Below are 22,153 nucleotides of genomic sequence, written 5' to 3' on the forward strand. Positions count from 1 at the left end.
GTGGACACATTTTGGAGTGTTTCCACTGTGTTACTATGTGTAGGTACATTTGAATTACACATTGCCTCTGAGATAAGCCTGACTGCTCGTGCCGAGCAACCAAGACGGTGAGCAGGGGTTATCTTAGGTGTGTGATCCCCTTACCCTGACTAGAGTAAGGGTTCCTACTTGAACAGGGTGCATACCGACTGGCAACTAGAGACCACATTTCTAACAGTAGGTATCTCAGAGGGTTAATAGCTCACTTAAGAGTTGTTTGGTCCTGATGGAAGCCCAGAGAAAAATCAGTACACATTTGGGAGCTGAAACATGGTGACCCACAAAAGGTTGTGAGAGTGGCACCATCGGAGTTACCATAAATCACACTCCTTAACTCGGATAACCTTGTGTCAGACAGGTGTAGCACAAAGTAAAGCATCACAGACCCTTCACACGCCACGAAAGTACTCGTCCTTAAAAACAACCCACCGTGCATCATTCCAATGTTGTCGAAAGAGGCCACTATAATGAAGCTTGACACCTACTGTGCATTATGGGTTTTGTCATTTTTTATTAAGAAGTCCTAAAGGATCTAGTTCTACAGGTCACAGGGACACAGGGAGTTATTGAAATTTCTCCAATCTGTTGGACAGACAGAGCCACCCAGTCTCATAATATTAAGGGGCAACTGAAAGCGAACCATGGGACTTACGTGGGGCGCTAGAGGGCGCACAGCGAAATGGCTGTGTTGTAGCGCAGCTCCGCAGGACGGAGTCTAATAACGTTAAAAATCCTGCTGTTCCCGCTATGCTGACACCGTGAAAAAGAAGAAATGTTTCAGCAGAATGTCCCTGGACCCTGCTTTTCACTGAACAATATCCCAGACCCAATAAACAAAGGGGGGAGTGAAGAGGGATAATGGTAGAATCTTCCTCCACTAAATACTATTTCTCAACAAAAAGAATCTACTGTTACATTACATTATGCCCTTCAAACCTTGAAAGGTTCTTCTCATAATGATGGTGTAGAAGAGATGTTTTTCAAGGCACCTTCTAGTTGTTTACAGAAGGGAACTGCTTCCGGTTTTTAAAATACTCCCCACACACTGAAAACTAATTCACTGTCATGCTTCATCATTGGGGTGGGGCATGCTATGACCTACTTAGATGCGGGAGCACTTGAATTCATGATAGAAGTGATGTGTAGTGCATGGGGTGGGAGGGTCATGAAAGAAAAGTGGTGCAAGAATTGAAAGTTCCCTGGCTAGTGGAAAAAATAAAATGTATGGCCTTCCCTAGCTGAAAACAATAAAAATGTGGAGGTGTAAATGGTGTTCTGTAATGAGTCGCCTTCTACGGGGTCAACATGTTTCAAAAGCCATCCCCCTGGTTTTCTTCGTCAGGACCAAGAATGATCCCTTCTTCACTACTGCAAGTGAAAGATTCCAAATGTAAATATGCCTAATGGTCCTTAGTACACGTATAACATGCCCTAGTATGGCATTCCAAATAGTACCCTATTGGTATTTTGTCAATGTTCTGCAAGGGATAGGAGAAAGAACAAAGAACAAACATTTTTTAGAAAATAGAGTAAAATAGTTAAATAAATGCAATGATATCAAAACAACAGAACATTAATCAGTAGAATCATACACATGCAATTTGAAAGTGTTAGGTAGGTATAGCACGTAATATCACAAAACACTACTCACAGTCCTCTGGCTGTGCTAGATGAGGGGAGAGTCACCAGTTCCAGTCAACTGCGATGGAGTATGGATCGGATATATGGACCAGGCTAGTTCCGCTGAAAATTTTACCTTTGAAGTCAGACGTAAAGAGTCTAGTTCATGGTCGAGGAAGCTGTGAGGAGTAGGAGGCTGTCACTTGAACAGGAAGAGCAGGCCTGGTTTTGTGGACAGTCGCTGCTGTAACAAGAAGATCTGGTCACCCTTTGATGGAGCTTCATGTTGGTTGTCACCGTGAGCTGTCGTTGCTGTAGTGCGAAGTGCAGATCATGATTTGCTGTCCGACACAGACTGTTGCTGCAGGATGAAGAGTTTGGTTAAAAGAGCTTAACGTTGATGGTCTCAGTGTAAATGGGTCTTTTTGCAGTCGCAAAGAGCCCAAAACTTCAGGATTGCTACTTTTTTTGCAGAGGAGTGCACTCTGAAGCAAGCCAATGGTTCAGAACCTGGAATGGCACCTCTTGGGGGTAAGGGACTCGATCAAGCTCAGGCATGTCAAAGTGCAGGTCCATGCAGGGCTAGCTGAAGCAAATCAGCTGCAAAGCTGCAGTGATGTTTCTGGAGTTTGTTGTGTCTGTGTAGCTCAGAACAGTAGGTCGGCCAACTTACCCTTAGAGGTAGTCAGGTAAGATGGGGATAAAGGGTATAGTTCCAATCTCCTTTCACAGAGGGCAGGGTAGGCCTCAAGCAGCAGGGCAGGCCTCTGGTAACAGCAGGGCAGTCCTCTAAAAACAAGACAGGCCTCAAGCAGCATGGCAGTCCTGTGGGGAACAAGACCTTTCTTCTTCTATAATCTACAGGTTCAGTAGTATACTGAAGAGTGACTCTGGAGGTCCAATATTTATACCTGGTGCCAGCCTTTGAAATAGGAGTGTGTGAGAGAGGTGTAAATCCCTACTGAAGCATCATCCTCAATCCTTATCAGGGTAAGCTACAAGCAAACCCTAAATTAACCTGTGCTCAACCCTCTGGTAGCTTGGTGCAGAGCAGTCAGGCTTATCTTGTTGTGTATCAAAATCAATGGAGAGAGAGAGGACTAGGTAGCTAGTCTGTACCCCCGGGGTTTTATATGTGAGATCAAAAAGGACTAGCCTATTTGTGAATTTACATAGGCTCAAGACAGTAGGACAGGGTACAAACTCTTTGTTCATGAAGCCCTCACCCACCAACCTGGTTGGTGGCATGCTTCATCATCGGGCCCACCCAGTGACACCGAGTGTGTCCCGGGTGTGCTTCGACGCCTGAATACAGCGGAGCAGGTATGTTTCTGAGTGTGCAGTGTAGTGACGTGAAGGTAAACATTTAAAAGCTATACAGGGGTCCGAGTACCCGAGGGTAAATTATATTTTAATAACTGGGTCACTTAGCATTAAAAAGGCTGTTGGATGTTATAGGAGTGTTAATTAGGGTCTCCTACATCCAGGTATGGTCTACATGTTTCAGCCAGGCCTTTATGATTAAAACTGGCTTTCCTCAGGACCAAAGTGTGTAGGTGCAAATTATTTGATTTTAAGTGATTGTGTGATTTTGAAAAATGTGTAGCACTCGCTAAGGTGCTTTACATGTGTGAGGGGGATTCCCTCTTAGAGCATTACTGGACATACAACAAGTATGACAAAACACACATACAGTGGAGAGTCTTAGTATGGTAACATATTTACAAAGCAGTTTGATTGCCGATATCTATTTTGCTGGGTAGACGATAAATAAGCGGCAAATGGTGTAGCCATATTGGTGGTATGGCTAGGGTGAAAGTTATCATATATACATGAAGTTTTGTGGTGGGCTAAGCATCGTAAGCGCATCAACACAAAAAAACGGTGGTAAGTGCATGAAAGGAAGATTATCCTCACATTGGCTTGTTGCCAAATTTTCCCCATGGAGTAGTCCGGCAGAGGAGTGGACCCTGGGAAGATAAAGGAGCCTCAGGGGGTTAGAGACCTGTGGAAAGAGAGCTTACCCGGCTCGTAGCTGAAGCGCTCGGTTTACTCACGAAAATTTCAGTCAGTGTCTGCGTTGAACCTCTTGTTGTCTCTGCGGCCTCCGTAAGACTGTCCTGGGCCGTGTTTGTGCCTTAACTGCAGTCTGCATCATTCGGATCACCTGTGCAGGGAAGGACAGAGAAAACAGACTGTGCGAGGACACGCTGAGTCATGACTATGCTGCGCATGTGCGGGAGAGTAGTGTATCCGCTGTGAGCATGCCCATGTGCGGGAGAGTAGTGTATACTGCTGTGAGCATGCCCATGTGCGGGAGAGTAGTGTTTTCTGCTATGAACATGCGCGGTACCGATTGTCGGCGCCTGTGCACATTGGGTGTGGCTGTGTAAGCTGTATCCAGTGTACACAGATTAGTGTACAGGTGTAGTAACATGAACGGTTGAGAAATAAAGAGCGCTAACTGGGAAAAAAGGACTTAAAAAGCGCTGTGGGGTTAAGTTGTGAGGCCAGGTGTATTATAACTGGCTAATACAACAGAGAGAAATTTAACACGGGGAGGAATCAAGAGTAGTGTACCATGTGAGGAAAAAGAAATTCATATTTTCAGTGAGCCCCAGGGTATGGAGTCTTTCAAGCCCAAACCCAGTTGCTGGGTGGAGAGGCGATAGATCCATCTCTGTTCTTTTGTATGAAGGATCCGGTCATTGTCTGTTTGGTTAATGTCAAATTGTTCAATGACAGTCCAAGACATGTCATTGGGGGTGTGGTGTGCCGTGAGGTAGTGCTCTGTCAGTCTGCTGATGTTTTTGCCACACCTGATCGTGCTTCTGTGTTCAACCACTCTAGTCCTGATTTTGCGGGTTGTCATGCCCACCTAACGGAGCCCACAGGGGCATGTTATGAGGTACACAAGGTTGCTGGAGTTGCAGTTGGTGTGTTGGCATTGGTTTAGTGAGATGGCACACACTGCAGTTGCTGCATGGATAATGGCCAGTGACTTTGGGGAGGCCCCAACAGTTGAGGACTGTATTGTCCATAGATTTAGGACTGGCACGTGGTCTTGTTGCCACTAGTTTGTCTTTAGGGTTGTTAGCACGTTCAAATGCAAAGCGCGGGATCTCCCATTCTCTGGTGCCTGAATTGGTTATCTTCCAATGTTTTCGGATGATGCTAGAAACTTGATTTGACGATATATTATAGGTGGTCACACAGGTCATGGGTGGTAGTTCCTGGTCTTTTGTCACCGTTTCCAGTAGCGATTCTCTGTTTATATTGCGGGCCCTTTTGCTGGTTTTGGCAATAATGGCGTTGGGGTATCCACGTTCCTGTAGTTTGTGCGATAAGGTGCGAGATTGTCTTTTGGAGTCCTCTAGGTGGCTGCAGTTTCTGCGGATCCGCAGGAATTGGCCAAAGGGCAGGTTTTCCCTTAAGGGTCTGGGGTGGAAGCTGTCAAACCGTAACAGCGAGTTCCTAGCTGTTGGTTTGTAGTAGGTGGTAGTGTGCAGAGTCCCTTGTTCTGCTCGAATGTTGAGATCCAGAAAGGCCAGCTCGGTGGCACTGGAGTTGCACGTGAATCATAGGTAAGGGTCACGCTCATTAAGCCAAGCGAGAAAAATGTTTAGCACATCCTGTGTTCCCTCCAAATCACGAAGATGTCATCTATATACCTGTGCCAAGTCTTTATGTTTTGTGAGTATGGGTTGGTCAGTGGCATGACGTGTTCCTGCTCGAAATGGTGAACGTACAGTCCTGCCACGCTAGGAGCAAAAACACTACCCATAGAGGTTCCGTTAGTTTGCAGGTAGTAAGTGCCTTCATGCTCGAAGTAGTTTTCTTTGAGTGCTAGGGCTGCGCAGTCAAGGATGAATTGCCGTGGTGTATGGTACATCCAGGGGTTTTGCATCAGTACATCTTGTAGGACTTGCAGGGTGGCGTCTTGTGGGAGGACTGTGGAGAACTGAGACTCTTTGATGATGTTATTATGTCCACCTTTATGTCAATCTCGGCACCTTCAAGGTATAAATATGCCCACACTTGCCATAGCAAACACACGGTGGTTTGGAGCAGTTCGACTATCTACTTGCCCGACGCGCCCTGCTACTGCAAGTGCCGAAGGAAGCCGACCCTCCAGTAGACGCACTGAGAGAGATGCTGTATTTTCTCCTGCCGAGAAATCCAGCTCCAGTGTTTCCAAGCTACCCTTGCGGGTTGTTGGGAAATCGAGTCCTGAGCCTGACCTTCTTTATTCCAAATCAAGGTACGGAGCTGTTTAGACCCTAAGAGAAATCTTGGACAGATTCTTGGCAAAAGAATACTACATCTATGCTACACCGCACTTACTTCTTCCCTCATACTAAGCTTAGGTTAGGTACATCGGGGTAGGTGTATTTTAGAAGCACCAGTTGAGTACTTTTAGCCTCTGTTATTTATGTATGTCTTTATCTATGGTTTAGGAACCATACAATGCTCCTACAGTATTATTTTATTCTACTCTTACAACTGTATGCATTATATTTTGCAACCAGTTTTACTATTGTAGCAGTTAATTTCTTATGCTTGAGAAAGAAGACTGTTCAATAAATGCTTTAATTGAAAACACCTGTCTATCTATTTCTCTGCACCTCTGGTGAAACGAAGCATGCATGATTGACTGAGTGAAATATCTATCTATTGTTTGCACGACTCTGAAGATCAGTTTTATCTTGGGGAAACAAAGTTGTCATGTTTATGCGTTTGCCAGAAACTAAATCCCTTCTTGTGAATTCAAGAAAGTTTCTAGGGACCTCTGAGCTAGCTGGCACTCACAATTAAGTCTAATATATTTTGATAGACACCTAGTCGACATAAGTCCTACGTCACATCTATAGGATATATTATTCCAATGCGGAAAGCCTTTTGGGTATATAGAAACTACACTACATGGCGCCCAACGTATAGTAAGGCATTAATTAAATGCTAGATACTAAAGTAACTTAGTTGTGCTTATCACAGACACCCCTTTTTCCCGTACAATAATCCAATAGTCGTCTGGAGTGGGTTAAAGGATAAAAAATCTGCCTTAAACTGAGTAGGACAAAGAATCCTGTTTATTAATTTTTGGTTTTGTTCAATGTTGAAGGATACAGTGTTCCAAAATAATGTGCACCTTATCTTTATTTCCTTGAAACTTGCTCTGCAGAACTTCTTAACAAAATGTCAGACAATGACAATCCTGGGGGCAGTGGAACTGCAGTAAATTCAAACCAACCAGGTTTTGACACTACGGGCTTCCGACATGACGATGCAGATGCTATAAACATTCCGGAAAATGTGCGGAAAGCCATAGCTATAAAGCTTATAGAGAATGGCCTATCAGCAAGGGGTGGTAGAGTCATATTTGTCATAGAGGCACATGAATATCGGCAGACAGAGGTATTCTATTCATAGATTATCTTTCCACAAGCAAATCCAACAACACATGTGTTCCACTTCTACAAGATAGAGGAACCTCCAGCGGAACATGTTCCTTTCGAGGACATTGAAATTCCACTAACTTACCAAGAGCATCAGCTCTGGTTTAAAGGCGCTCTACAACATCAAAATCACATTACCAGGCTCGGTCCACTAGGTAGACCAGGAGCAACATGGCTGGTACTAGCTAGCTATACACCACATCCTGCCATAGAACAAATGACAGGTCCAGAACTGTTAGCTCAGCTACAACACTTAATCAAAATCCATAGACAATCAGTCCAATATGTCATGCAGACTTTAACAGTCCAACCTGCTATAAGAATTCCACAGCACACCCCTGCATCAGGGGAACACAAACAAAATTACACCACAGCCCATACAATCAGTCATTGGTAAGCTGCCCACAAAAAGGGAACAAATTCCATTTTGGTTAGCTAAAAAAATTACTCAAATAGAGGCAGTATTTCCGGATAGTACACCTCATGAGAAACACAGGATTTTAACAATCTGTTTACCAATGGGGATCGCACCACACGTGGAGAACTGTGACACTTGGGGTACAGTTTTTGCTTCAATCTAAACAAAAACACATGGTGTTCCGTCAATGGCGGTAATACCTGACATCCTGAAACAGATTCAAAATGAATACGGACCAGAACCTGCCTTGAATCTTGGTATGAAATTACTAAAAGATTACAAACAGGTCTCGGCTATATTATTAGCTACCATTAAAGGTGAAGCAGCATCCTTGCAATCTGTCAAAAATTAAAATAACTTGATATTACCGAGCAACCGTATGAACTTGCTAGAATTATTGAAAAATCCTATGAAGAACTAGGAAGAGTTAGTTTGGGTGGGAAACCAGTAAAACCTGAACTGACAGAAAATCCTGAAAAGGTTTTTTATCAAAAACAATCTCACTACACCTAAAAAGAAGTGGGAAAATAGTAGACAGTCACTGCCTAAAGAGAAGCGTTCTCAGTCCAGAGGTAGATCTCCTCAAAAGGAGCACTCTGAAAAGAGGTATAACCTTAGAAATAGGGATAATTTTAAAAAACCTGATAGATATCAAGATACTAATTTGCACTCCTCTCGTACCTTTCAGACTTCCTCGCAGAAATCCAAAAGAGGAGGACGATCAGAACACAAAGAAGAACGCATGAAGTCCAAAGACGATCAACATGTTCCAAAAAATAGGAAAACTCAATTCACCAGAAAAAGGTAGCAAGTATTAAAATCAGACATGCCGAGGATCTTGAGGACACAACTCAAGAATGGGGAGTGGGCCCAGACAATGCTGGATAGTGCAGCAGAGGTCACCATAGCTCACAGGATCCTGAAGGATCATCTAGAGACTGTGGATCTGAATGAATGCATTCAAGTTGAAACTGCAGATACCAGGGTTAGTGAACCACACAAGTTATATGAAGTCACACTCAGAATAGAGGGGGACATAACTAGGAAAATAAAAGCACTCTTTTGGGAAAAACTATCAAAGGGTTATGCCATCCTTCTGGCTGAAAAAGACTGACCACCTGAATTTGTCAGGGAGTGCCCTCATGGCAAAAAAATCATTATCGACTAATACAATGCTCCCTCCACTGGGAGAGAGACTCCCCGGTGCTCAGCATTCAAATGACTGTGAAGTCTAAAGGTTCAAATCAATTCATGAAGAAGTTAAATCCACAAATAGGAAAGGTTGCTCTGGTTTATTAATCCATAGTCATTGATTTCATGAGCAGTTAAGGGTAACTTGAAACGCAGATTCAGAGTACATAATCCATGTATGGTATCATGCAACTTTAACAATCCCAATCCCAATGCATTTCGGGCTAAGGCGTAGCCCTTCCTCAGGGGAATGCTCTACAAACATAAAGAAATAATGCTGTCACTGATCAATTCATGCGCACAAATAAACTAAATAACAGTCTCTGACGATGTATCATGCAGTGCATTCATCTAAACAAAAAACGTGATGTAACTCAATGACCTAGCTCCATGTCGACACCAGAAGTGATATCCAATTACTGCCAAGTGTGAGAAAAAACAGAGACGTGCCCGACTGTGCTCGAGCAGAATGCACTAAAACCTAGGTGCAAAACCCGCTGAAACCGTTATGTGTAAAAAGAGAGATAAAGCTGACAACAATAAAGTGCCCAAACGTGAAATTTACGGAACGAACAGTGCATCGCAAAATTAATGGCTATGAAGATATCAAAGTGCAAAAGTCCTGAACTGAACAACCCACTCAGTGAAATTACGCGCTATGCATTAGCGGAGGTCCCCAGAGGAGGTACTTACTTAGGAAAAGTGTGAGGGCACCCTCGATCTACAACCAGTTGAAAGCGTGTAACAACGAGGACTGAAACTAATGAAGGGACGCGCTGCCGAGAAAGTAAAAATAAACGATGAACTACGAACAAAGAGAAACGTGAGCGCCATGTTGAAAGAGTGAAAAGAGTGAAAAGAAAGCAAAAAGAGAAGTGCTCCCTGCAACATAACTACTTCAAAACAATAAATATACAAAAATGTGACCCCATAACAGAAAAGCATGAGCAAGAGATAACAATACAAAAATGTCAATAAATGATATGAGATTACAGATGAACAACAGGTAACCAGTGATACAAAGTCTATAGATAGCATAGGAACTCCATCCTATCATTTAATCCGTGTGGCTGCATCGTCGCCAAATAGCGGATCCAGAAATTCTCTCTCTTCAATAACGTGTTTTTGTTGTCATGTGTGGGTGTCACTTGCTCCAATATGAGATATTTTAATTGGGCTACTGTGTGTTTTTGTTCAAGAAAATGTGCCGCAACTGTGGATTTAATGTTCCCAGTTCTGATGTTGCTTTTGTGTTCCAGCAATCTCACTCTTATTTTTCTTTCTGTATGTCCAATGTAACACTTCCCGCAGGGACATTTAAGCATGTAGATTACATTAGCAGAATTGCACGTGGCGTTGACTCGCAATTTGATGGGTTGTCCCTTCATGGGATGGTTAGTAACGTTACCTAGTATACAATTATTGCAATTACTGCAATTGTAGCAGGGTCGGAGTCCTTTAAAAGATTCTGGTTTGTGTTGTTCCTTGGGTTTAGACAAAATTTCTTTAAGATTGCGTCCCCTCGTGTATGCAAACAACGGCGGTTCTGCAAAGGCTCCCCGAAAGTCAGGTTCCAAACTAAGTAAGGACCAATGTTTCAAAATGATGGCTCTGAAAAGATTGCTCCTCACAGTGTGTTTGGACACTACCACCATCCTGGAATTTTCGGTTTTCGGTCTGACTTGCAAAAGGTCTTCACGTTTCATGTTCTCACAAAGGTTAACAGCCTTATCCAAAGTTTTTTGAGGATATCCTCGTTTTTTGAATCTTTCTACCATGAGAGAAATTTCTTCTTGGCACACGTTATCAGATGAAACTATGCGTTTCACACGCATCAACTGTGAAAGGGGTCAATTTTGTTTCAACCCAGGTCGATGAAAGCTTTGGTAATGCAAGATTGAATTGCGATCAGTGGGTTTACGGAATATGGTTGTTGGTATTTTTCCAGCTTGTCGTTGAATCTTCACATCGAAAAAGTGAATACACTCCCTGTCCAGGGTCCAAGTGAACTGTACTCGATCATTAACTCCATTCCATGATCCCAAAAAATCCAGAAGATCATTCTCAGTTCCAGCCCATAAGATGAAAATGTCATCAATGTATCTTAGGTAAAGTCTGCCAAGACTTAACCATGAGGGTTGATTCAAGATGTGAGATTCCTCAAAAAATTTCATAAAAATATTGGCGTACAACGGCGCCGCACAATTGCCCATGGCGGTCCCGCATTACTGATGAAACCATTTGTCGAATACAGTAAAGTAACTATGGTATAAGGTAAATACCATCAGTTCCATGAGTAGTACCTGAAAGTCGGCATCTAAATTCGAATTGGATAGTTTATTTTCCACAGCTGTAATCCCGAGGTCATGCGGTATGGAAGTGTACAGTGAACAGACGTCCACTGTGCACATAACCAATTCCTGATCTTCCAACAATTCTGAAGCTTGTTTCAATTTGTTCAAAAAGTCAGTGGTGTCGTGGACATGTGACCTGGTGTTCAAAACGAATGGTTGAAAATACCTGTCAAAAACTTTCCTGTGGTTTCGTGGATGCTTCCTTTAGTTGAAACAATAGGTCTAAATGGTGGTCTCGTACGGTGCTTGTGCACTTTGGGCAACATATACAACACCGGTGGTTTGGGATTAATGGGTGTTAGATAACGTCTTACTCGGTCAGTGATTGTTCCATTCTCAAAGGCCTGTGTGATAATTTTAAGCAAGATGTTGGTGAACTCGTTGGTAGGGTCGGAGGGTAATGAAGCATAGGTGTTAGAATCCGATGTGTGTGCCACAACTTGTTCTTCATAATAGGTGAAATCCATGATGACAAGGACGCCCCCCTTGTCAGCAGTCTGACACACTATGGATGGATTATTGGCAATTCTTTACAAAATGTTCTTCTCCTTCTTGGTCAAATTATCTTGTTTGCCCCTGGATTGAAAAGGCAGAGTGGCAATGTCACGTTTAACCAAGTTTTCATACATGTCTACAATCTTGTGGCTCACGGGAGCCATAAAGGTACTGTGGGGCCGGAGGCCTCGTAGCATATCATCTTCAACCAGAGGTGTAGTTACAACATTTTGAAAATAGAGTCTTAATCGGATGTTGCGAACAAGTTTGAAAGAACTGACTTCCAATTCAAGAGTGTTGGTTCTAGTGGTTGGTACAAAAGACTGACCTTTTTGCAAAACACGGATTTCTTCATTATCCAATTCCATTTGAGAGATGTTGATTACCAAGTTGTCATGACCAGCTATCTCCGTCGATTGCCCTTCTTGGCTTTTGGTTGTTCTTTTTCTACTTCTGCGGGTTTTTCCCCGCCTGGATCCGAAGGTTGTTCTTGGCGCTGCTCTAAAAAATGAACCTCAGTGTTGGAGGTACTGGGTTGTTGTTTCTCTGTACTAGAGGTCGATCTAGTCGAGGTCTACACTCTGGTGTCTCCATCCGATGAAGAGGTTTCGTTTTCTGAATAGGGAAATCATTATGCCAGCCTTCTCAAATCATATTCTATTCATAAAAAATACACCTATGCCAGAAAACGGGCTGTGGCCCAGGCTCCAGCATTATATAAAAATCATGTTGGATGGGATGAGGATTCTCCTCACCACGAAATCCAGTTAAAAAAATCAACCAACTGCTCAGAAGCAGTATCCAGTTAAACAAGAAACAGGTCAGGGAGATCCTAGATCAACTTGAATACCAAGGGGTGATTGAAACATGCACCTCGTCCATGAACAATCCTTTGTTTCCAGTCTCTAAACCAGACAATACATAACGTCTAGTTTTGGACTACAGACATTTAAATTCCTGTTGTAAAACATTTGCAGTACAAAATGCACACAGTGCAGCACTGATGAATAACATTGTGCGCAAAAAATATAAAACGACATTAGATATTTCAAACGGTTTCTTCTGTCAAAACATTGCACCTGAAAGCAGGTATGTGACCGCTTTCTCAATAATGGGGACACAACAACACTTTTGTCGTCTCCCCCACTGATTCAAGAACAGTCCTGGGTTATTTTCAGCTAGAGTAACAGAGTTACCATAAACGTACGATGATGAGGCATTATCTTATGTCGATGACATCTATCTTACAGATAATGACTTGGACAGGCACTTGACCAGGGTGAACACCATAATACTTGGATTCGCCTCTGAAGGGTATAAATTCAACTTTCCAAAAACAAGAATTGCCCACCTCAACGTCCTATTCTTAGGATATGAACTTTCAAGTGAAGGCAAAAGCCTGGCAGCAAACTTTTTAGAAAAATGTGCGTTGCTCCAACCTCCAAAAACACTGAAAAACTTCCAGTCAGTTGTAGGATTCCTGAATTTCGGAAGAACTTACATTCTAAGTTCCGCAGAAAGGGGTAAACCTCTCTACGAATTAATCAAACATGATTTCAAACATACTAATTGGAATCAAAAACACACAGAAATGTTGCATTCAGTAGAAACAGACATGTTGGGAACAATACATTTACAGACACGCATAAATGAACGCAGCCTTGTATTCCGAATCATCCCAGGGAGATGCGGATTCACATACCTAACCTTTAATGAAGGTGAAAAGGTACCAATAGCTTACACATCACACTTGTACACACAAGCTGAAATGAAATTCACTTCAAAAGAAAAAATTCTGACACGCTTAAAAGTCGTTACTCCTGTACCTACCTTAGAGGCAGTGACAAAGGCAAGCATTCCAAATGCAAAAGTTTTACATCCAAGATGGATACAATGGGTTAATTCTCTTGCTTCGACAGACGTTGAATACGTTTTTGATCCTTACTTGAAGACACAAGAATTTCTCCAATATGTACAAGAATGTCCTCTGCCCACTGAAATTCTGCCTCTAGAACATTACGGCTGTATAATATATACAGACGGATCAGCACAGCACACAATTGGGGGAAAACAAGCTTATAGTACTGCATGCGCGATTGTTAAAGGTCGCTGGCGCGATGGTAAATCCAGATCCATGGTCACAAAAACTCAATCCCTAGGAGACTGTACAGCTCAGCAAGCTGAACTACAGGCTTTCAAGATGGCGCTTGAAAATACCGATCGCGAATTCCCCACACTCATAGTGAGCGATTCGTATTACTGCGTTCAGTCTTACAATGAATATCTGCAAAACTGGGTTCAAAATGGATTTAAAAACGCAAAAGGTGGCACAATCAAGCATAAAATGCTTTGGGAACAAGTAGTTCTTTTACAGAAAGAACTACAAAAGACTCATGTGATCCATACACTGAGTCATCAGCGTGAATTCATTGGCTGATGAAGCCTTGAAGGCAGCTGTGCAAAAGGCTTCCGTAGCTGCAATCACTCATTCAAAAACAAAAATAGACAGCGAAATAATGCAAGCTGTCACTGCTTCAATAAAAGACAGTGGTAAAACATTACCAAAGGGCTTTCCACTCAAGTACTCATATATAACTGATGCAAATAATGTTCCGTTTGCTCGAATCCGTGTAGTGGGGGATAGAGTAATCCCAAACATGGAACACAGGTTAGGACTGATCTTAGCAGCACATGAAGGACTTGCCTCTGCACACGCAGGTGTTTCCGCCACAATTTCATTATTAAAACAACGATACTGGTGGCCGCGCATGAGGAAACAAACCAGAAGCTACGTTTTGGAATGTGAAATCTGGCAGAAAATGAAGACTTTAACAGTGAAATGCCCGGCGCAGACGCCCCTTCTAATTTCAGATAAACCAGTAGCATGTGTTTACCTGGACCACTGTGGTCCCCTTCAGAAGGATGGTAACTATAAATACATCATGGTCGCAGTGGATTCTTACACGAGATTCATTTGGATGTAGCCTCCGCGCTCAGCTGATGCCTGAACTGTTATAAAAGATTTGCGAGTCTTTATCGGCACATACGCAATCGGCACGCTACATTCTGACCAGGGTCCTGCGTTTAGCTCTAGGACTTACAAGGAGGCCATGACCAGTTTGGGCGTTGCATTGCGGTTTTCGAGTCCATTCCATCCTGAGGGAAATTCGATTGTGGAGAGAAAAAAACGTGACAGAAAGCAATCTATAACAGCTAGGGTATTAGGTTCAGGTGAAGGGTGGGTCAAACATCTAATAAGTGTCCAACGTAGTCTTAATAACCTGCTAAGAAATTCTCTGGGTGGAATCACTCCATATGAAATCCTTTTTGGTACTACAATGTTGGTTGAAGACCTCGATCGTCATACTTCGGTGGTGGAACAAAAACCCTTTGTTATCAAAGATCGAAAAGCCAACAACCAATGGAGAAAAAACACCTGTCCCAGCAAGTCCTGTCTGGATTCTAAAGATTAGGGATCTGGCCAGAGAGAAAATAGCGGATAAGAAGGAATTTGGGCCTTCTTACAGAAAACCAGTACCTGTACTAGCCGTCCACGGATCAACAACAGTATTATTGCCACCCCTTGCTGGAAAAAAGGAGAACCGGTCTGTGTCAATTGACCTGGTGAATCCACATCATGTGGCCGATAATAAGTAGTAGGCCTAGTGGACTCCCAAGATGTAGCAGACGACCAAATCTTGCTACTATCCAAGAGGTTCAAACTGAAAGACTCATAACCTTTGAAGATTCTGCAGTGAGAAAAGAAGGACTATGCAATAAAGCCATGGAACTTGTGCCTCTTGAAACCCAAATAACAGTTTGTTAAGACACTCCCATCTACAAAGATGTAGCATCTGACTATATAAACATGTCAAGGGAACAAGCAGCTCCAGCGATTTCAAATAATCCGGATGCAATACCAACTATTGACAGAACTGCCTCTAGCTATTTCATCAACTACGATACCTTTTCTGAGGATCCCAGTGAACCTGAAACAGTGCTAAAAAACAAAACTTTCAAGGAACAATACACGGAACTTGGTCAAGAGCTTGCAAATACATATCTGGTTTCACCATGGGTTGAATTTTGGATTGGATTAGGTGTATTGTTTCTCCTACTGTGGCTCATTCTTGTTTTAAGTTTGGGAAAGCTGATAGATGAAAAACATATTAAAATGGACACAGCAAGTAAGAACATCAACTTGCTCCTGAAAACACACAAATCATCTCATCATGAACAACGAGACCTGTCATCAGTGAACATCACAGCCGTTCCTCTACCTGGTGGAATAGCATGGGATAGAAGTAATTATGACATTTATGGCCCTGTCGAGCTGCTAAAGATTCCACATCAATTTAAGGTTTCCTTGAGTGATATTGTTTCACCAAATACATTTTCTGATGATTGGGACTTTGAGACTGTTAATAACATGATGGCAGACTTAGAAATGTCAGCAAAATTTGCAAAACATGAATACTTAGAAGGTTCATCAAATTATGAAGAAATGTATTGTTTTAATAATTTTGGTCATCATTATTTGCATACATCTGTGAAATCTAGAAATGTTTTACCTTATAATCAATGGGAACATTGTCCAACACCTCCAAAAGGTAGCTCTAAAACATTTTATAGAAAATTTCCATATTTTACAGGTTTTACTGTCACAAACCCATAAAGCTTTTACTTTAGAAATGTTAATAAGACAGACATGAAAAGCATGTTCACAAACATTATACAGATTTATTCTGCGGCCTTTTATGCTCAATTGTCCACATTAGGATTTGACTTTTGGAAAGGCAACATTGAGACAAAAACTGTTTGGGGCACAAAAGACTGGCAGATACAAGGTTTAGAAGCATTATTCAGAGCCTACATCATCCAGAACAAATACTGTTCTTAAATGAAACTGTTCAACAGACATCTTGTCTTGGCCTGGCTAAGATAAAAGATTCAAATGAACCATCTATACCTAAGCCCACACCTAAAAGTAATATAACTTAGGATGAGGAGGTAGATGTAAATTATATTTTACTACAAAACAGAACTATTCCTGACTGGAAAAAATTATTAATCTGGCCCACAGACACAAATATCTGTCAAGATAGATTCCTGAACCAGACACAAGCGTTTACAGTAACTCGGCCAGATCCAAGATATCTCCAGAGACAACATCCAGGGATAATAACAACTTACAGTGTAGGAAAACTGTGCCTTGAGTTGAGGTTCTGTGAATTCTGAACCCATGGGTTCCATATTGTGTATGGCAGCCATTTTGTGGTTGCCCTCACATAGGCCATGATTGTGGCTGAAACAAGTCTTTTAAGGACATGTTGACCTTAGCTTGAGTTTGTGCTGACTCCTGTTTGACCTGAGTGAACTGACCCTGTTGCCTGAAGCTGACCTTGTTAAACCAGTTCCTGCCCTTTAGCTGATCAAGATTGAGGATCAAAGCACAGGACATTGTAGAGTTTGGTATGCACACACACACCCCTTATCTGTTTTCTGTTCCTTCTTTTATGGTCTGTTTATGATATGGGTTGGGGTCCTTTTATTATGGGTTTTTCCGGCTTGTGTAAGAAGGAATGTTAGGTATTTTGCATGCTTGCAAAAGCTAGGACTGACCCTTACTTGTATGCTGAAGTTTGTAACCCTGATAGCATATAAAAGGCCTCTGTTCTCTGTACTCTTCAGACTACCTCATTCAGTTGCTACGGCTTCTGTGTGACGTGGCCTCACTTATTAAATTTAATAAAGATGTCTTTTCATATTTTCAGCTTCTGTGCCAAGTTCTTTTTTTAATTAGTAAGTATTCCCTGAGAATGAAGATTACAGTTCTTCAAATGGCGCGGCCAACATGGGCTTCATCAGAGAAGTGACTTTCTGTGGGAGTGATATGGTCAGAGGACTGAAATCTACTGAGGAGGACAGAACAGGATTCTACTAAGGAGGTACTCTGTGCACAGGGATTCTGGAGATTCTTTGATTCTGCAGCCCAGTATATTTCTGATCTTCCTGATTTTGATCCTCCACATGATGTCACTCCTGACTGAGAACCTTTTTGGCTTGAGTATTCTAAAAAAGACCGTTAGGTCATGTAGAACTTGACAGTTAGACTGTGGATAACCTTTTGATTAGTAAAAATAAGAAGTACAAGTGGGTCGCTCCCACGACTTTGTTTGGTGTCTTGGTTTTGATTTGGTTATTGCAATTACCAAAGCTGAGGGGTTTGGTTTTTTGGTTTTTGATTTGGTTATTGCAAATTACCAAAGCCGAGGCGCTCGTATATTTGCGAGTGTATTGGTAGAGATAACCCCTTGAAGTTTGAAGCTAGATTAGTGAGCTTTAAGATGCCTAATCTTAGCAAATTTGGGACTGTAGCTTTGGAACTTTAGAATTTGTGTTGGCCAACTTTGGATTTGTATAGGTTTGTATATGCGAATTGCAATTTGTGTAGGCAGGCAATGAGGAGATATTTCTCCATTTGGTTTAGTTGAACGGTGCACGTACGAAAAGTACCTTAAGCACCACTTTGATTATAATACTTGCGTATTCCACAGTATTTTTTTGGCATGTCTGTTCTCAAGCTCACATGGAAAAATGTGTTGCTTTTTTGGAAGGTACCATAGTGTGATGTGAAGTAAATTAGCCGGCCCCCCTAGCGGGAAATATCTAAATAGGTTTAGATTTACAAACATATTTCTTCCTTGGTGATTTTGTATCCCCAGGGAATTAAAATATGGCATAATACATATAAGGATCCTTTGTTCTGCGCAATGTTATGAAGGAAGATATGCAGAGCAATTTTGTTTGGTGTTCTGCTAGCCAAAGCTAGTGAATTGAGTGTATTTTCGCTTCTTGGACATACATCAGTCTGTTGGGCTGTTTTTGCAGTCTTTTTGAAACACAATTGAGAAGCGTTTCTTGTAAATATGACTTACAACTAGTATTTACAAATGGTTTGGTTTAAGTACAGTCTGTGGGCTGTCCTTGGTTTCTGTCCTGAGTATTGATTTGTGGGTTAAATGTGTGTTTAAATGTCTATGTGGGTTTCCCATTAGTGCAACTTCTGTAAGTATATAGCGATGGCGCTATTCACGAGATGCATGGCTAAAGCGCGCTGTATTGTGTGTCCTGAGTGTTTTGACCCCTTTCTGTTTATGTCTGAAATGAGCTCAATGTCTGTTCGTGGGTTTTCTTGATGTTTTCAGTCTATTAAGCATAATTTTGTAATCATATTCTTGGGTCTGTTGCTAAACAAAATTGTCCTTTTTAGAAGAAAAAAATGGCGCAAACATTTTGTCATGTTTCAAGTTAGGCGTCTGTGCTTGGGCTTATAAATGAATGCATCTAAAAATGATAGGCAAGGGATTAAGCTTGCTCTTATATGTGGAATTATCAACAATAATTGGGTTTATTATTATTTTTTATTAATTATGAAAAATAATTATTAAAAATAAGTGCTACAAAATTCGTTTTTTACTATTCATGAAGCTTAATGCTCAGACTGTGACCTCCTAGCATTATAATTTAATTTGAGTTGTGTTGCACTGCATAATGAGGAAATTAGCATAATACATCTTACCTAGCGCAGGCGTAAAAACTCATTTTTCTAAGGATTTACACGAGATATGTCTAATGTCTAATATCTGTAATTTGTAAAGAACATTCTGAGGATGATTAATATGTATCACAAGTATAGGATATGTATTTTTAAGTGCCCCAAATATCAAAGTCGAATTTGGGTATTTTTGCCATTTAAAATAGCTTTAAAGTGCTTTAGGCTTCAGTAAATGCATACATTTAGGTGTAATACAAATTTGCAGACTGTCCCCATTTGGGGTTTGCTTTTAAATGGCCCAGTGAGATTCATTTAATGTTTCTGAAATGAGTACCATTGCATAGGGTAATAGCAAACATCTGTTCTAAAGATGGTATGTTATGTTATTATGTTTTGCGAATTAGTCACAGTAACTGTTTTAATAATCTAAGTATAGAAATACATTGTAGCCCCTAACAGGAGTAATATATATATCATGTGTTTTAAATAGGGTTGGTTATTGCAGGTTAGAAAGAGTTGGGAAGGTTTTTTGTCTTTTTTCAGTGAGGAAGAGATAGAGGGCTGAGGAGCCCACAAGGCATATTTTGACCTTAAGGTCAGTAAGGTGGGAGTTAGGAGTAAGTGTAAACAGATGGAGAAATGATTGCTTGGAAAAGCAGGGCCTCAAAGGGTGTTGGTGCATGGGACACGCAGAGTGTCAGTGAAAGAATTTTACTTTTGGAAAGTTAAAAGGGCTTCATGTTGCAAGCTGACTGACAAGATGGTAACAGTTAAGTAATGGATTTTTTTTGTGTGTCTGTTAATGTGTATCATGTTTTGTCTTCTGATTGAAAGTTATAATTGATGTCTGTTTGTCATGAGAAATGTCTCTCTTTTGTGTGTTGTGTATTTGTTCTTTTTGCTTCTGCTCACAGATCATTCATGGATTGTTCTGGGTGATTTTAAGGCTGACAAGACACGTGAGTTTGGTTGGTTGAAAAGAGATGTGTTTTTGCGTAATTTCTTTGAAAAGAAATGTTTGTGCATTTTACATATTCTTGCATTTTATCCTTTTATGAATTGTTCCTGCTGGTCCTGTGTGTCAAAAGTGACACACAGTAAGTTGCATTTGACAGCCAAATCTCCACTACCTGGTGATTTGCTGTCAAAAGGAGGGTGAGGATTTTAAACCTGACAAATTAAGCAGGCCCGAATATTGTTAGTACATGACCTGGTGTTGTGCGTCACTGCTCATTTATATATGCTATTGTTTTGTCTATGCTTTTTGTGCTTGATATACAGTGAGTATATCTGATGGCTTGACATGTCCGTTTTGTGAATTTTTTTGCACGTTTTTGTTTTATGTTGCTGCTTATAATATTATTACAAGTTTACCTGTGTTGTGAAGAGATATACATGACGATGTGTATCCTGCAAACAGTTGGGTAGATTTGCTTTGACACTAAATTTCACAGAAAACAGACAACACTTCATCAGTGTATGTCAAATTTGGCTTTAATGGTATTTGAAGGAAAATAAAAAAGAGATATACAGAACCAAAGTGTGTCACATGCTGTTAGTCACGTACTTCCCCTCCCCTTAAGGAACAGGCAGCCCTAAAATTCTGTGTCCTGAATTGGACGAATGGATAAATTATAGATCTGTGACTTTTGTGCATGGTGACCTAATTTTTATATTACATTAGTCAGTTTTGTTCCGCTTCCTAAGTAGTGTATGGCCTTGTACCATAAAGGAAACCAGGTTTCATTTTTCCCTGAAGAAGGAACTGGAACATTAGCTGAGATTACCGTATATGGTGTAGCGGCCAGTGGTAGAGTTTAAATTTGTGTATTATTTTGACCTTTTGTGTATCACCCATACTCTTGGTATTGTGTCACATGCCTGACTATCACCAAAGCGCATCATGCCTCGTTGTTGGGATTTTAGCTGTGTCCTAGTTCCATTTCCCTTTTCCATATTCTTTTCACCAGTTAGCCCATTTCTTTATTGTTGGTGAATTATTCAGGTTCACACTTTCAGATTGCAGTAATGTACCATGGACCCACATCTTATGTTTAATTCCCTTTTGTATAACCAGACTGTTTTCCCTGATAATCTGTATTATGCGATTTTTCTTTTGAGATGTTCTAGATAAGGAATTTAGGAACACCTATATGTAATCATTGAGATAAGATGTGTTTACTCCATTAGACGATGCCACTATGTGTGAGGACATCCATTCAGATAGAATTCCCATGTCGCTATCTACCCTTAGATGGTGAAGGATATGCTCTCACACGGAAACCCAATTGAAGAGCCTAGAGGCACTGTTTTGCCTACTGCCTATGTTTTTGTATTGCCTTTGAGAATGACAGTGTATTTCAACGCAGAATTGTCCCATGGCGTATGGCCACTCCTTTGAAGATTGCAGGCCACCTGTTTTCAGTCCCCTTGTTATACAATGAACTGTTTAAAGCCTCGCACTTGCTCCATCAGACGGCATTGGACATCATAGAACCAGAATTTCAGTGCAAAAGAGGGCCTGTCATGTACTGGTAACCTCTGATAGTGTGCAGTCCCTTGAGTCCCTTGGCCTGAGTTTTGGCCACCCCCCCCTTTTTCCTTGCACCGGAGGATCCAAGATTGGCAAAAGGCACTCCATTCTGGTGCCCATGAAAGAGCAGCCTGAGCGTCCTCTGACACTGAATGATGAGTGTTGGAGTCTGAGAATGGTCCCGGGTCTGCACGAGATGATTTGTGCTCATGATTAATGAAGATCATGCTATCTGTAGTGTCTGCCGCAGAGGAGAGATACTGGTGCACTGCCTTGAGACATTGAGACTTTCGAATGAGCTATGAGTGTTTGCCAGGAGGGCACTCCAACGTATACTGAGAAGCACCATTTACATGAAAGGACCGAATGAAGAGGCCCATGCAGAAGAAAACAACAAAAGAAGATTAGATGGACAATAGAAGCCTGCCAGAGAGGCTTTTGAACGGACTCTGGGCATAGTTGGTTTAACAAGTGGTTTCCGTGCGATTG

Source organism: Lissotriton helveticus, chromosome 4_1 (genome assembly GCF_964261635.1).
Source record: "Lissotriton helveticus chromosome 4_1, aLisHel1.1, whole genome shotgun sequence".
In the NCBI taxonomy this organism is placed as follows: Eukaryota; Metazoa; Chordata; class Amphibia; order Caudata; family Salamandridae; genus Lissotriton; species Lissotriton helveticus.